Here is a 16700-nt window from a genome sequence, read left to right on the forward strand (position 1 = left end):
GTCCCCCGGAAGGGCTCACAATCTAATCCGTGCCATAGCCATATGTCTATATAAGTACTGTGTAGTGTATGTAAAATAGTCTAGGGACAATTGGGGGATAAAGAAAAATGTGGGTTTTTTATTAATAAAAAAAAATAATAATGACAGCAGCAGCAGCAATCAAATACCACCAAAATAAAGCTCTATTTGTCAGAAGAAAAGGGGGCAAAATGCATTAATTTGGGTGCGAAGTTGTATGACCGAGCAATAAACCTTTAAAGTAGTGAAGTGCTGAAATGTAAAAAATGGCCTGGTCACTAGGGGGTATACACCTCTGGTCCTCAAGAGGTTAAATAGTGCAAGTATTATTTATAATTTTAGTTTATAAATCAATTATTTTCATAAATATATGTACTTTGAATCAGTCATGTTTCCTTTTTCTTGTTATTAATATAAATTTACATCTAGCACCAGCCTATTCTGTGGCAGTTTACTCATCACATTTCCAGACTATGCTTCGTACACAACAGTGCAGTACAGTGATTTGCGGTTCTGTTGAATGCAGGTCTATCAGACTTCTTGCACTGAATTTCAAAAAATAAAAGTGAATGTAAAACCTAATAACTGTGGGCATAAGGATCTCCTCCTGACCATATGTACTTTTGTACACTAGATGCCTTTGTCAATGACTGCTTTTTTCAGCTGTTGTATAGGCATGTTCATAGCTTCACATATTGGGCTTGATTCGCAAAGCAGTGCTAACTGTTAGCACACTTGTGAAAAGCCCCAGTTCACACCTAAAATCAGTTTAGGCATAATAAAATCAGCTCGCGCGCAAAAGTCCCGCGCAAAAAACTTTGCGCGACACGTCGCACCGCGATGCGACTTTAACACTGCATCCGATGCGCCTATAAGGTGACCTTATAGGCACATCGGATGTGGCATTAAAGTCACATCGCGGTGCAACATTTCACGGGCACCGTGCTGTGAACTTTGCGTGCGATCTTATTGTCAAAACGGTGCTAAACTAGTTAGCACCCTACTTATAACGCCAAAAGTATTTTAGGCGTGCTAACTAGGTAAGCCCATTCAGTCTATCCATCTTAGCCTCTTCCGTCGGTTTAATCGCGCATGCGCAGTACTGTCACGCCGGCCGGCGTGATGACACAAGGTGGCCGGCGTGGTGACGACTGACGTCACCTTTCAGGAAGAAGGAGCCCGACACTCGGGCCCAGTGTCGCCGGGAGCCATCTGGCCAGGCCCTGGGAGAGGAGCCAGAGGGACGCCGAGGGACTTCCCGACCTACGATGGGGTGGAGAAAGCCCCGATTTTGTATTTATTTACAGGTCAGAGTCCCTTTAAGGATTGAAGAGTTAACTTAAAGACAGAAGAGTTAACTATAAGTTTGCCTGAGGTAAAATGTTTCCTAAATACTACATGCCTCATCACCATGGTGATAACTCTAGAAACGTTATTAAAGACAGGAGACAAGCTTAGTGAATTGAGGCCACTGTCAGACTTCTCACACAGCCAACAAGTTGCTTTTCCTCAATGATGACCTCTTCCTCTTGCTCCTCTCCTCTCAGTTCTCCTCCTACTCTGACTGCATGCTGTAAGCGTAAACACACAGTACAAACATGCTGCCCCTGTAATCTCTGCACCTGATGCAAATGTTTCACCTTGCTCCATGAGAGGACTGACCCTGGTTCCCACTTAAAAATGTGGCATTAAAACAGCATCAATCCAGACTTCAAAAGCGTAGGACAAAAAAGTGAAGATCTCTGTTCAGAACGCCACTTTTTATAAAGAAGTTTGTTACCTTTTACCCACACACACAATGACTCAGCATCGTCCTGTGATTCTAATTTGGGAAGAAGAAGAAGAAGCTCTGCCTTCTGCTAGTTGTGATTTAAACATTGCTTCCTCCTTTTACTTGTCTGTATGTAGCCCGTGTTTTCGTGCAGAGCCCAAGCCACACAAACCACTCCTGCATAAGACACAAGTACGCAGTATTCTAGGTGCTATCAATTCCTGGACCCGGAGTCGGCCTTTGGTTTGCGCTATGTCTGCACTGTTACTGAGCGCTTGTGGTACAATTCACCATGAAAACCACAGGAAGGAAGGTTGTACCAGACACAGACATAGACACAATTATTTCAAGCATGAAATGTGGACTTTGAATAACCAGAGTGTGTTTAGTGTCAGGCTAGACACTTGACGTTTAGTATAACATTTTTTTGGGATGCTGACAATGTAATACATCCAGATGCTGCGTGGAAGGGACACTCATCCACACAAGTAATCATACATTACTGTAAATCCAAGATAGTAACAAGTAATCTAACAGAGTTATTATACACACTGCTTTGCAGAAGACAGTGCCTTGAACAAGGAGGCTTTGAGTTAAAGGATAGTGGTCTTTGTGCAACAATGCTATAGTGAGAAGAATACGGAGGCCAAAGCAGGTGGTTTCAGCGCATGCTGCTCAGTGCCGAAACTAGGCGCCACCATAGCAGTAATGTTATACTGCGCGGGACGCATATGGGTGATTCCGGGCTCTAGCGATGACCGGATCCTGAACTACTTCTCCCCTCGAATTGCTACGATTTGGAGGGGGGATATTTAACATCTCCAGGGATTTGAGGGGCAGTAGGATGAGCTGTCATTCATCTCACCCTGTGCCCAGCTCACCGGCGGCGTACTAATACGTACGCAAAGGAGGCTGCCATCTTTGTTGCCTTTTAAAATGATACTTGACTGTCTGTAGCGCTAATCCTCTGCCTCCAATCCATTTGGAGTCATTGACCTAGAATAAAAGTGCAGAGGAGGTATTCTGACTCACTCCACTGACTGCGTGCTTGTTTTAGAAGTGTGACTCAGACAGTACTAAAGCAAAAGACCAGCATGATAGCTAATGGAATAAAGGTGCCAGCCTCTACTTTCTCTTTCAGTACAGGTGTCCTTTATGTCTAAGTCTTACGGACCTTCCATCACTGTGCAAAAGAATAGAGTAATGAGTGATGATAGTGAAATAGTAAGTTAGTTAAGACTGATTAGGCGGAGCTACCAGCAGGGCATATAAGAAATACTTTGGTATTCCACAGTGATGAGGCAGCAGAGAACACAGTAACATCCAAGTACCACCAATGAGTAGAGCCAGCTCAGTGAGAAAAGCAAGATCCATGGCCCCAACATCTGTTTCCTTGCAACCATCAGTTACATTGCCAACATGATAATAGGACCTAAGGTGGACAGGATGTGAAGACCCAGAAGCTTCTCTCAATGAACAGTGGATTCCTTCACAGGTTTAACATTTAGAGACTGGGATGGGGGAATCTAAGCCACTGTCCTGAATGGAGCCTAAAGCATATGAAGTTATGTAATGTAGAAGTACTCAAAACAATAGGTGAAGAATATTGAAGAAGAAAACACTAGTGGACAGCTGCCTTGTAGGATTCGATAAGAACAACAAAGTAAGCAAGGGATCAATTCATTCAGAGAACAGAAAGAGTTAAAAATTACATTTTTTATTGTGTAGGTAATTAAAACATATAATAAAGTGACACGTGAGCATCTTCATGAAAGTTTGGGTAAAACAGAGTTTAGCGGATATCTTGAGATTTCTCTCCCTCCACCCCACCTGACTGAAGTGAACTTTACTTCAATGGCCAGCCATTTTGTTTGGCTTTTTTATATTTGTCAAATATGATTTTTCAGAAATTATGGATTTGTGAATTTAGGTTTTTATTGGTGTATTTGTCTCTGTTGTGCTTTGTATAATCCTTCTATGTTATTTTCCCTTTCTTTACAGCAACCAATTAGATCTCAGTTTACTTTGGTCAGATCTGCAAAGTTTTAATTTGCTTAGCATGTTTGAAGTAGCTTTTGAGAGGTTAATGTTCTTCCAAAGATAAGTATAACTATGTGCAGTCATTTAGGAAATGCTTTAGAAGAACTCTAAAGGTACTTCAAGTACTATTGAAACACATTTGAAGTACTTTTCCACTACGCCGTCCAATTGGCAATAGACAATGTACCTCTATATTAGAGTGTTATACACCTAACTTATTTTTGGGTCTTTGTTAATGACCCTGCCATTCAATACTGAAATCAAATTGCAATCCACGCACACCTGCTTGCAACCTTACTATACACTGCTGATCAAGAACAGCAGAAAGTTATGAGATGTCGCTATAAGGTGTCATGTGACATATCCTCAGATGTCACAATGGGCATGATATTCTGGTCAGACACTGACAGTTCACAAGTCTGAGGCTATAAGAGAGGTTTTCACTTGGCCTGCTTTTACTTTGGCAGCCAAAGTAAGGTAAAAATAATTAACAAACAGAATAAATTCACATGAAAATATCTGCATTTTTGAAGTAAAAATGTTCCTCTGCATAACAATACACCCCAAAAGGGAAGTTTTAGAGAAAATAAAAAACTGTAAATTTTAGGGACATATCTGAAATACATTCATTTATTTCTGCAAAGGTAATCAAATTAAAACCAGCTAGAGTCTATTCAAGGAAATGATCAGCGGTGGAAGAAAAATATCATGGTGGTCACAGAAGCTTAGTTTCTTCTAGGGGTCTCTGCTTCTTAAAGTGCCAAATACCACACTATTATGTTTGGAAGGCCACAAGGTCTGCTGCTCGAAGGCTTCCACCTCGGAAACAGTACTTCCCTAATTCATGGTCCCTCCACTTCCCACCACCATCATTCACTAACTCCCCCCCAAAACACCAATCCTAACTTCCTGATATGTGAAAGAAGGATTTATTTCAATGAAAAAAATACTTAGGCAAAAGACACATAAGTTACGCCACCAATCATGCAGACCATACAGCATTTAGGTCTCTTACTCCCCTACTTTGATTTTGGCCACGTTTTGTGACACAATCTGCAGTAACATTAAAATTGCATAGACTGCACAGTCTGATTTCCCAATCTATGTGTTGCAATTCACCACCACAGAATCACAAGGCATGGTTTCTAACAAGAATATGCAAATGCATTATGATTCCCGCACAACCTCATTGGCGCAAATCATGTAGAAAGGGGACGTGCACTGCACGTCCACCTGTGTTGCCCGATGCGCTCAAGTGGGGTAGAGGCCTTACAGACAAATACATTTCCATGCATTACAGAGGCAGAAATTTGTCAATACAAATCAGTGCTGTTTTCATGGCTACCTTTTTTCTAGCACCTAAAACTAAGCAAAAAATAATTGAACAATTCTATGAAATATTGACCTCAAATATTGATATCAACTCTTTTAGCAATCAAACACCAGTATATTATAGAAATCTATACATCATAACATGACAACCTAGTACTAATTCAGGAACGTTTCAGCAGTCCTGTTATGCTCTGATTATAACTCAAATGAGGGTTGTAAACTTCTAGCAGCCAATAGCAAACAAACAAAACAAACACAGAACATTTATATCGCGCTTTTCTCCTGGCGGACTCAAAGCGCCAGAGCTGCAGCCACTAGGACGTGCTCTATAGGCAGTAGCAGTGTTAGGGAGTCTTGCCCAAGGTCTCCTACTGAATTGGTGCTGGCTTACTAAACAGGCAGAGCCGAGATTTGAACCCAGGTCTCCTGTGTCAGAGGCAGAGCCCTTAACCACTACACTATCCAGCCACTCCCTATACAGACATTTTCTAAAAAATCCAGCCCAGTTTTGTTGGAAGGCTGTTATTCTCTGTAGCGGTTTGGAGTTCTTCAACCTTAAGAAATCAACCCCTCTGTATGGAGGGCCACTTTGTGAGATCTAAGGTTCGAGATGGAATAAATGACTGTAAAATTATTGCTATAGGTTATTTTTAGGTGCAAAAACCCACCTCTTACGGCATGCACACTCTCTCACTTAGGACACTTTGGCCACTGACCACCACTTTACCCTCCCATACACAGCTTCCCTTCACCTATCACCTACTATCCCTCAACCCCTTAGACTCTAAGGTCAATTGACCAGGACTTTGTTTCCCCATTGTCTCTCAATGCTGCATAATGTGCGTACATATCTTCTACACTTATGTAAAATCTGGAGTTGATTTGTTCAGTGCATCAGCTGTAATCCACCATTTTCTTGTATTGTTAACCTCCTGAGCGTTAAGCCGCTCAGGAGGTTTTGCTAGCCTGAGTCCCCACTATGAAACTGTTAGTTTCTATGGATGAATAAGATGTTAGGTTGCCCAGGATCCCCCCGATCCAGGCGCTTATACATTACCCAGCCTGGTTACAGCGATCGGACAGCTCCGGTCTTCTCTATGGGGAGGATTGTACATGACGTCACCAATGTCACCGACGTCATGACATCATGTGCAGACCCGATCCTCCACATAGAGAAAACCAGAGCTGTGCAGGGAGGCTGCACTAATCACTGGAACCAGGCTGGGCAATGTATAAGCAGGTGGATCGGCGGGATCCTGGGTAATCGGGGGGTTGTGCACACTTATACTAGCTAGCATTTCCCAGTAGAAAAGATCAGCGAACCTGGCACCAGTATGCAGTAATCCAATATTCCTTTAATCCAGCAAGTACATGCAAAACATTAGGAGCATAAAGAGGCCGACCTCTTTATGCTCCTAATGTTTTGCATGTACTTGCTGGATTAAAGGAATATTGGATTACTGCATACTGGTGCCAGGGTCGCTGTTCTTTTCTACTGGGAAATACTGAAGTGTACCTAACCTAGAGCACAGTGGATTGCAACCAAGGTCCAGCGGCTGTATCCAGTCTATTGAGTGCCGGTTTCATTGCTTTATTCTTTATTTTGTTATACTAGCTAGCCTAGTGCTCAGGGACGGATCGGGGGGGGGGAGGGGGGACGTCTCTCTTGCCCCAGGCGCAGTTTGTTGAATTTTTAAAAAGGCGGCAAAATTTGGATGGGGAATGGCAGTTTAGGCGCCAAAACCTGACCTTTAGGCGCCAAAACTGGATGGGGAATGGCAGTTTAGGCGCCAAAACCTGACCTTGCCCCAGGCGCAACTTGGTCTAGATCCGTCCCTGCTAGTGCTAGCTAACATCTTATTCATCCATAGAGATATATAGTTTTATAGCGGGGGACTCCTGAGGCCAGCAAAACCTCTTGAGCGGCATGCCGACACAGTGTTGGGCATACTGTTCAGGTGGTTAATTGTTGTATTTTTTAGATTTTATTGTTATAGCTTGTAGTCTGTTGTACAGTGCTACCAAAGATGCTATCACTATATAAATCAATAATTATAATAATAATAATCATATGTATGTATATACCACCAGCAACGCTTGTCCTACAAACAATCATCAAACCTCTGCACTCACTGACAACAAGCTGGAACGCAAGTAATGATGAAAAAACAAATTGAATGCAAGTAGTATTCGGTTGCATTTAACAAAGATATTCCCTTCCAAAATGGTTTGCATACAGGAGTATTCTGTACTAAACCCTTTCACCAGCGTTGAGGTTCTCTCCAGGTCGAAAAAGTTCCCTATTCTATAAGCTTCCCTTCCCTGTGTTTATATTTCAGTAGCTATTGTTGTCTGGCTACAGCCAGGCTGTTGCTCTCCTGCTCCTGTGCCAGTGCAGCCCATTTATATACAGCAGAGTCTTGGTTATCTGGCACCAAAGGGGATTGGTTGATGCTGGATAAGTGTGTGTTTTCTGGTTGCTTGAGACACAATGTTAAAAATAGGCCTAGCCAATACAGTACTATACCCCACTCTATATGCATACCATGAACTCTGTGTTAAATTTAAAAATGCAGTAATTGAAAGTATATTAACCTTAGGGGAGCCACTTAAAGAGAAACTCCAACCTAGAATTGAACTTTATCCCAATCAGTAGCTGATACCCCCTTTTACATGAGAAATATAATGATTTTCACAAACAGACCATCAGGGGGCGCTGTATGACTGATTTTGTGCTGAAACCCCTCCCACAAGAAGGTCTGAGTACCGCGGTACTCTGGGCAAACTGCCACCATGTAACAATGTTCACAGACAGGAATTAGCTGTTTACAGCTGTCTCTAACAGCCAAAACAGCTAGAAACAGCTACATAACCTGCCCACAGTAAAAATGTCACCATGTAATACATGTCAGAATGTGAATCTGGGAGAGGAAAGATTTTACAATGAGCAAACACTGACTAAATCATTTATACATAATTATGGTAAAAAATGAAGCACTTTTTTTTACTACATTACTTTCACTGGAGTTCCTCTTTAACCCAGTCTTTATGCAAAGCAGAGCCCACACACAGTCTAAAGGTGCGTACACACGTCAGATAAAAGTCTTTGGAAAATGAAAGATCACAGACCAATTTTACCCCCTTTCATGTAGTATGAGAGCCATACTCTACACAGTCTATTCTATGGAGCTGAACGCCCCTTCAGATACAAATCTTTGCAAGATGCTGCACACAAAGATGCTGCACACATGCAACAGATCAGTATCTGCAAAAGATCTGTTCCTGCAAAAGATCCATTCCTGCAAAATGCATTCATAGTCTATGAGATCTGCAGATCTCATACACACCTTGTTTAATGGACATTCATCTGCAGATCAGACAATTATCTGCCGATCTGAAGATCCATCCTGGTGGCTCTGATCTACAGATAATTGTCTGTTAAACAAGGTGTGTATGAGATCTGCAGATATCATAGACTATGAATGCGTTTTTCAGGAATGGATCTTTTGCAGGAACAGATCTTTTGCAGATATTGATCTTTGTCTACAGCATCTTTGTGTGCAGCATCTTGCAAAGATTTCTGTCTGATGTGGAGTTCAGCTCCATAGAAAAGACTGTGTAGGTATGGCTCTCATACTACATGGAAGGGGGTAAAATTGGTCTGTGATCTTTCATTTTCCAAAGACTTTTATCTGACGTGTGTACCCACCTTAAGTAGTTGTCCTTCACCACTGTAAGTACTGCCAGCAATTTGTGCTGGTTGGTTGAGTTCTGGATAACCGGGACTGTACTGTAATGGTGTGGGTAATGCAGTACGTCACTCTCTTGAGATCTAAGACTGATTTATGCACATGTATGCAGTGCTGGTCGTAAAGGAAAAATCTACGCTTACGGATCATTACGCGTAATTTTACGCTATTACGCATTACGCAATTACGGTTACGGCGTAAGAAATTATCTATGGTTCATCACTGTAATTACGCGTTAACTTACGCAGTTACGCGTAAGGATACCGTAATGTAGGCGCTTACACTACGATGTTACGCGTAGTGCCGTAATACCCATTAATGCGTATTTTTTGACGCATACGGACGATGTGTACGCAATAGCCGTCAATGTGACAGTTATTGCGTACATATCATTCGTATGCGTCAAAATGTACGCTTATACTGAAGGGCGGGAGAAGATACTATTGCTTGCTTAGGATGTTGACTGATTGGCTACTCTTAGAGAAGGGGAGTTTTTACGTTATTGTTCGTAAAATTACGCATACCTAGCAATTACGGTAGACAGTGTAATTACGATACCACTTAACTGCTTATGCGTAAATAATTACGCGTAAGACCGTAAGTTACGCGTAGCGCTTACGCGTAAATTTACATTGAATTACGATGCGTAATTACGCTCATGCGTAATTTCGGCCCGGCACTGCATGTATGTGTTCCGTACAATGATAGAACCTGACAGGCCTCACTGTGAATCTCAGGTTTGAGAGCATGAAGTGTTTGCTTATATGCTGACAGGTGTGGGTAGAGTAGGGACACTTTCAACCTGGAGGGAACCTAAACGCCAGTGAAAGGGTTTAGTACTTACTTACTTTAGTACCTTTGGTTCAGCTTCTCCATGATGCCAGCCGATAATCTGGAAGTAAGGGCCACCAAGGCCAGACACTTCTGTAACAGACAGATTATCTTGACCAGACCTGCCGAATGTTGCCCTGGAGTCGGGACCCACCAAGAAGTGCACCTTTTGAACTGGAACTCCTTGGCCAACACTGCCAGATGTTAGCAATTGGGATCCTCAACAGCGTCAGCCATCATCCCTGGTTTCTTTGTTTCTTTTATGAAGAACTGGGCCATCACTGCTGAACCTTCGCCTTTCTCTGCAGCCCCCCCCCCCCCCCCTTTTCGATGTCTGCTTAGGGATAACATATGATTTCCAAGTGTGACTGGTGGTGCCGTAGTATGGCAGCCTCGGCTCATAGTTTTCGGACATTTTCCCCTCTTACTCTCACCATCCATACCTCCTTCCAGAACCTGTATGAGCCAAAACTAATTCCGTATACAATTCCTTTGTACTTGGTGAAATAAATGATTCTGATTCTGATACTTAATGCTCTTGCATGCAAACCATTTTGTAAACAAATATCCGCCATTAGTGCAATCAAATACAACTTGCAATGAAGTTGTTTTTATCAGTACTAGAGTTCCACCTTGTTGTTGGCGTTTGAATGTAGAGGGCTAATGATTGTATGTAAATTGACCACTCCCCTCAGCACCTCCTTTCCCATTTAAATCGGGGCCCTGGAAAGGATGAGGTATGGAGGAATGACCTGCATGACACCGCCCATGGTTGGGAATTGATGGTTTCCATTTTGAACATAGCTGCAAATGCTGATCAGTAGTGGTTTTATTTTTATCCCAGCAATACTATATTTTGCAGAGACTACAAAAAAGCTGTAGTACAAAAGACTGGCATCCGGGCTTGACAAGGTTTCTTCTGAGCCTGTACTCTGCAGAATACTATCTCAGGGCTTCTAATCAGAATATAGTCTATTTCTCGGTTTGTTCTAAAGTGTTTTGTTTGTTGGGCTCGAGCCAACAGCAATGAAACGTACAGGGCGTGATTATGTAATGTAACATTAAAGCATTTTCCTCATTTCCTCCTCTAACTGTCTGATGCATTAGTACTTGAGTATTCTAGCGCAAACTTATTCTACGGAAAGTTACATATATATTTTAAAGAGGAACTGTACTGAAAATAAAGTAATGCACATAATTGCTTATTTTTTACAATATCACTTTATAAATTATTTAGTCTGTGTTTCCTCATGGTAAGATCTTTCCTCACCTGATTTACATTCTGAAATTGATTCCAGGTGGTGACATCTTTACTGCTGGCAAGGTGGATCACTGCCGAATGTTTGTTTAGTCCGTAGCCGGTTTTCCGCTGTGACTTTTTTTTTAATGGATTTGAACAATCCTTCCTGGTAAGCTGCAGAGATCTGATACTCATGTGCAGTTTTTGTGAAGTTTTGTAAATGTCATTCCTTTTAATGGCTAACTGATAAAGTTAAATGATGCAAGCTTTTTGGGATCTAGTTCCCTTCTTCAGGCATATTTCCAGATGTTAGCTGAAGTAAAATACTGCTGCAGGTAAATAGTAAACACAAAGATGTCATATTCATGTCTACTATTTACCTGCATCAGTGTTTTACTTCAGCTAACATCTGGAAATATGCACAGGGGGAATAATTCACTGAAAGCTTCCATCATTTACCTTTATCAGTTAGCCATTACAGTGTAACTGTCGGGCATAAAATCAAAAATCAATTCTTTATTTTTATCTGGTGAACAAGTAATAGGGATGCTAACCAGGCAATCCAAAAGTTAAAATCACTATTACTTTTCTTGTTGATAAATGATCATTCCCCAGTTTACCTGACTCTTATTTGGTACACACAAAATTTGGTATGCACAAAGGAAGTTGCAGGGCATGCTGGGTTGTCTTTTTTTGCTTCTCTACTTTCCTCTCAGACTTAACTAATGTAGCCCGATTGGCTGAAGCCTCTTCCATCCTGTTTTCCCCTCCCACACCTCTGTTCCTATCTGTTTGGCCAATATTTCTCATGCTGAGTCAATGCACTTTTAATAATGGAAGGTGGGCAATGCATACTCAATGAGGCAGAGGAGAGCAAGGGAGGAAATTACATCAGGACTGGCTTCAAAATAGCCACAGTTAAAATGGAAAATGCTAAAAAGGATTTTCTCTTTTTTTACTGTAGAAAAAAAAATCACTAAAATCAAAACGTGGACAGTGCAATACATATTTTATGTAAGTAGAGCAAGTATTTATCTACTTATATGTTTTTTTTTTCTGAGATAGTATGGCTGACAGCTCTTCCTTAAAAGGTATTACTTCTACAAAAACTTCGGTTTTTTTATACCTACATAATTTGTTTGGCTAAAACGGTGCAGAAACTTTTTGCTACTTCACCAGAAACTATTATGAATGATCTTTAGGCCGTTGAAAATCTTAGGTGCGTAAATAACTTTATTAATTTGTGCTTCCTTGTGGTAGACATAGCCTTTATGGTGGACCTCCAGCCTTTGTGGACTGCTTGTGAAATTATGTTTACAGTTTAGTTTGGCTCTGTAATATTTACAACCTGATACATCATTTCATTCCAGCGGTTCTGGAGGTGAGTTTACCATCAGGGACAACAAAGAGATGATTTGCATATTCAGCAGTGATGCATTGTGGGAGACCTCATATGCTCACTCCAACCTTAATAATTGCAAATACCTTCTGTTTTAAAACTTCTACTTTGCATTTTAGTAAGGAGGCTTTTTGGTCTCGTTCAGCCCCTTACACACTCCTAGGAGTTCTGGTTCACCAAGAGCTTGCTGGGAAATGTGTAACTCGTAGTTTAGCGACACTCAGTCATGTAAAAGAATAAGAGAAAAACTGAATTCTGTATTTGGATCCTATTATTGCACCAGACTTAGACATAGCTCTTTAGACTGAACAGTATTGATTTATAAGTGCTGCTCATTTTGACAAGCGTAGTCTGATGTATTTTATGAGCCAGAGCTGCTTCTTGGGCCCGGTTGGGCACTTTTGGAGCCTGTTAAGCTGCAAGGTCTGTCACCTCACATCTGTACTTCCAGCACATGCTATAACCAAGTTTGGCAGCTAATAGCCATACAGGGATATGACAGACATTGACAGCTGTATTCATAAAACAAATCTTTTCTCATAGGAATGGAACTAAAGGAGGGAGCCAACATTCCACATGTTAATCCTCAACTGTTGCACAGATCTGAGACAGGGAGAAAACAAAGGTGACACTATCTGTTCACACAGACTAATGCACAACTAAAATAGCTCTTTTATATGATTAAAGAATATCTAGTTATTACTGCAAATGTGCACTGAACTTATGGCTTGTGTGCCTCAAGCTTTTCTCATACACGCTGCGCACATTGAGCCTGAGTTACTACAGCTGGAAATTAGTAGAGAACAAAACTGATGCTGAAAACTGGATTTAAATGTCTGCTAGTTGGTGGCAAACATTTACAGCCCTCCCTCAGTTCACATAATAATCCTGACATTTGTATAGTGTTTTTTTTCAAATCTCGTCCCTTCGGCTTTGAAAATCTTTGGGGAGCCCAAGTGCTCCCAAAGACGCCTACATGAGCATGCTCTTGTGCGCACTCACGCATGTGCAGTACAGAGCCAGCTGTCTTCGGGGAGCACTCGGCCTCTGAAGACTTCTGAAGCCTCCCCTAGCGGGAGATTTGAACAGGGGTGATAGCGCTGGAACGAGGGGACCGTGAGAGGAAAGGGAAGACTCTATTGGATCCAGAGCCTTCCCTCTCCATAGGTAAGTATATATATATATATATTTTTTCAATATTCTCTTCAGAATTGCTTTAACTAATACACTAACAATCCACCTGACATAATTGTTTATAGTAAGGTAGGAAGTATCGGTGAAAGGTTAGTGAATTTACACTTGTAAACACACCACGAGTGAAAGCTTTTCTTAAGTAAATTCAGGTTGACCTCCAAAAGTGGAGCAGAAACTTGAGTTCCCCATTAGTTGGAGAAAGCTTCCAATCATAGCAGTGGCACTATGGGTGGTGTTGCGTATCTGCAGAGTGTGAAGTACCTTATGGTAGGCCATTTTTTCAGAATTTCTCAGAATCTCCATAGTCTGTTGCAGTACCAACATGACTAAACCTATTGAGCCTATGGAAAGGACCTGTGAAGCAAGTGGAGATCAGTACCTACTGCATACATGCAACTAATGCCTACGTCAGTTTAATAAAGTAGTAGCTATGATTTTTTACTGTGCTCTCAGACTGCAAACCCAGCAAGCTATAATAATAATAAAAAATGAATAATGCCAAAACTTTGTGTATTGCAAATTATGCTGCTACATTTGACATAATGGGCTTGATTCACAAAAGAGTGCTAACTAATAGCACGGCCGTTTTCGCGTGAATTTCCGCGTTTCGCTCAATCGTGAATTTTCGCGCTAAACGATAACGGTTTTTGTGCGCAAACGCTCATTTTCGCATGCAAACGATATCATCTTCATGCAAAAATTCACGGTTACGCTCAAAAAGCATTATCGTTACACGCGAAAATTCGGGATCGCACGCAATGTAAACATTCGCACGAAAACGGCCGTGCTATCAGTTAGCACTCTTTTGTGAATCAAGCCCAATATATATTAAAAACTTATATCAGAACTTGGGCTTTAAATTAACAACCACATTTGATTGGCTACACCAATAAGCTTCGGAGGTGAGGCAGAAAGCACCACCATTGGCTATTTATAGCCAGTCACTGTCTCTCAAAATAGTCAGTATGGCCGGAGTGCCTACCTCGGCTATCCAATAGCTGCACTCAGGTGCCTAACATACCTGCTGCTAAGTTAACAACTTTGGATAAAGCTGCCAGGAATGCAGCCTTACTACCAGTGCCTCACTTCTATGGACAATTCAGGTTTGCTTTCAAAATTTCAGGATCATGAATTCACTAACAAGAAATGTCTCACTGCTAATGCATGCAAGTTACTGTGTAACGAAAAAAAGAAAAAAACCACAGAGACACCAGGAGCCCCTATAGTGTATTATCCTTGCAATCTGGTCTAGATATGCAAATGATGCTACTCACAAGTATAGGTTGCTTGGAGAGGCAACCACTCGAATGCGCATGTGGAGAAAACCCGTCTCCACTCGGTCTTTAGGGTAGATGGTCGCAGCTCCTTCGAAAAAAGGTATCTTACCACAAATTTGTGGTAAGAAATAACAATCCAACAATTGTGGGATGTTAGACTCGAGATAAACTAGTAGTAGGAGGCGCCCTTGTAGTATAAATTGCACTTAGGCTTATTAAAATGAACAGTAACATATATAGTAGTATTTGGCGCCCAGTAAATCTACTACTGACTACAGCACTATTTTGACCTGATGAAGCGGCTTATACCGCGAAACGCGTTGTCCTGAGTGCTTATCATTATTAAATTTTTATACTCATCCTACCGAGTGGAGAATCCATTCTTAAGGTAGGCGATCTACTATATATGTTACTGTTCATTTTAATAAGCCTAAGTGCAATTTATACTACAAGGGCGCCTCCTACTACTAGTTTATCTCGAATGCATGCAAGTGACTGCCGTAGCTCACATGATTATTTCAGCAGCCCTCTCTCCTGCGTAAACAGACCAGTTTCAGGAGAATCTTAGCCAATGAGGATAAATATACTATTGCCTTTCTAAAACAGAAGGTATTTTCAATAATTCACCTTTATGTGATCAAGTATATTTTCCCATGATGCATCACTCCCAAATATGCAAATCATCTCTTTCTGCCCCTGAGAGCCAGGCACAGCCTGTAGCTTATACATTTTACAGAACCAAACCAACATGCATGGCAGCATGGTGGCATAGAGGTTAGCACTCTTGTCTTGCATCATCTGCATGGAGTTTGTATGTTCTCCCTGTGTCTGCGTATGTTTCCTCTGGGCACTGCGTTTTCCTCCCACATCCCAAAAACATACAGATAAGTTAATTGGTTTCCCTCTAAAAATTGGCCCTAGACTACTATACATAGACTACACGATACATAACACTGGCCTTAGACCAGGCCCAGATTTACCTCAAAGAAGCCTATAGGCACAAATGTCCTGGCACCTTAGACTTTGCCCCCTAGGAATCTACAAACAGCCACTGAACCACACCACACCACTTCTCCCTTACTTCCCTTGCCCATCATAGGTAGCTACAGGTGCCCCTTAGTATTAGGTAGCCAGATGTACCCTCAACGTTAAAGAGCTAGAGTTGCCCCAAGTATTAAGTAGCTAAAGGAATCTCAATATGAAGTAGCTAGAGGTGCCCCTGACTGAAGGGAGATCTTGTCAGTTGAATGCCGAGAGCAGGATGAGCAATCTCTTATTTACTATCTCATTAGCACTCTGCATAGGGAGGGAAGGAGACACTCGGGGAGGGGAGTGGGCCACCTTTTCATCATCAGGTGCCTGTAGGCATGTGCCTACATTGCCTTATGGTAAATCCGGCCCTGCCTTAGACTACGATACATACATAGACATATGACTATGATAGGGATTCGATTGCGAGCCCATCTGAGGGACAGTTAGTGACAGGACAATATACTCTGTACAGCACTGCGGAAAATGTTGGAGCTATATAAATACTATATAATAACAAGAATACAGCCTGTTTTGTACTTTGTGGTCTTCATCAGTGCATGGCATGGATTGATATCAGTAAATCAGGCCCATTGTCACAGCAGTGTCTGTATACCCTAATTTTCATTCCTCAGTTCATTCTATTTGTACAGCTTTCCTGTATGTTATTTAGAAAAACCTCCCTCCAGTATAGGAACCGTACCAACGTTTTTTCACAAGGAAAAAAAAATCTCATTAATCAAAAGCTAATAGGACTCTGTTACTCTTCCTTCAAAGTGTTTGCATTCCTTACAGTCTTTTTTTGAAAACAAGCTGTATG

At 41.5% G+C, this 16700-nt stretch overlaps 2 long non-coding RNA genes across 3 annotated transcripts in view; one reads left to right on the forward strand and one right to left on the reverse strand.

Annotated features, from left to right (window-relative positions):
- The window catches only part of LOC137544053 (uncharacterized), a 313753-nt gene that overhangs the window by 66076 nt on the left and 230977 nt on the right, over positions 1 to 16700 (reverse strand). The window lies entirely within an intron of this gene.
- Positions 1 to 16700, forward strand: part of LOC137544052 (uncharacterized) — a 69224-nt gene that overhangs the window by 2713 nt on the left and 49811 nt on the right. For both annotated transcript variants that reach the window (XR_011025708.1, XR_011025707.1), the window contains exon 2: positions 11040 to 11150. This is a non-coding gene — a long non-coding RNA (uncharacterized lncRNA). The remainder of the gene's footprint in view (positions 1 to 11039; positions 11151 to 16700) is intronic.

This window comes from Hyperolius riggenbachi, chromosome 2 (genome assembly GCF_040937935.1).
Source record: "Hyperolius riggenbachi isolate aHypRig1 chromosome 2, aHypRig1.pri, whole genome shotgun sequence".
NCBI lineage: Eukaryota > Metazoa > Chordata > Amphibia > Anura > Hyperoliidae > Hyperolius > Hyperolius riggenbachi.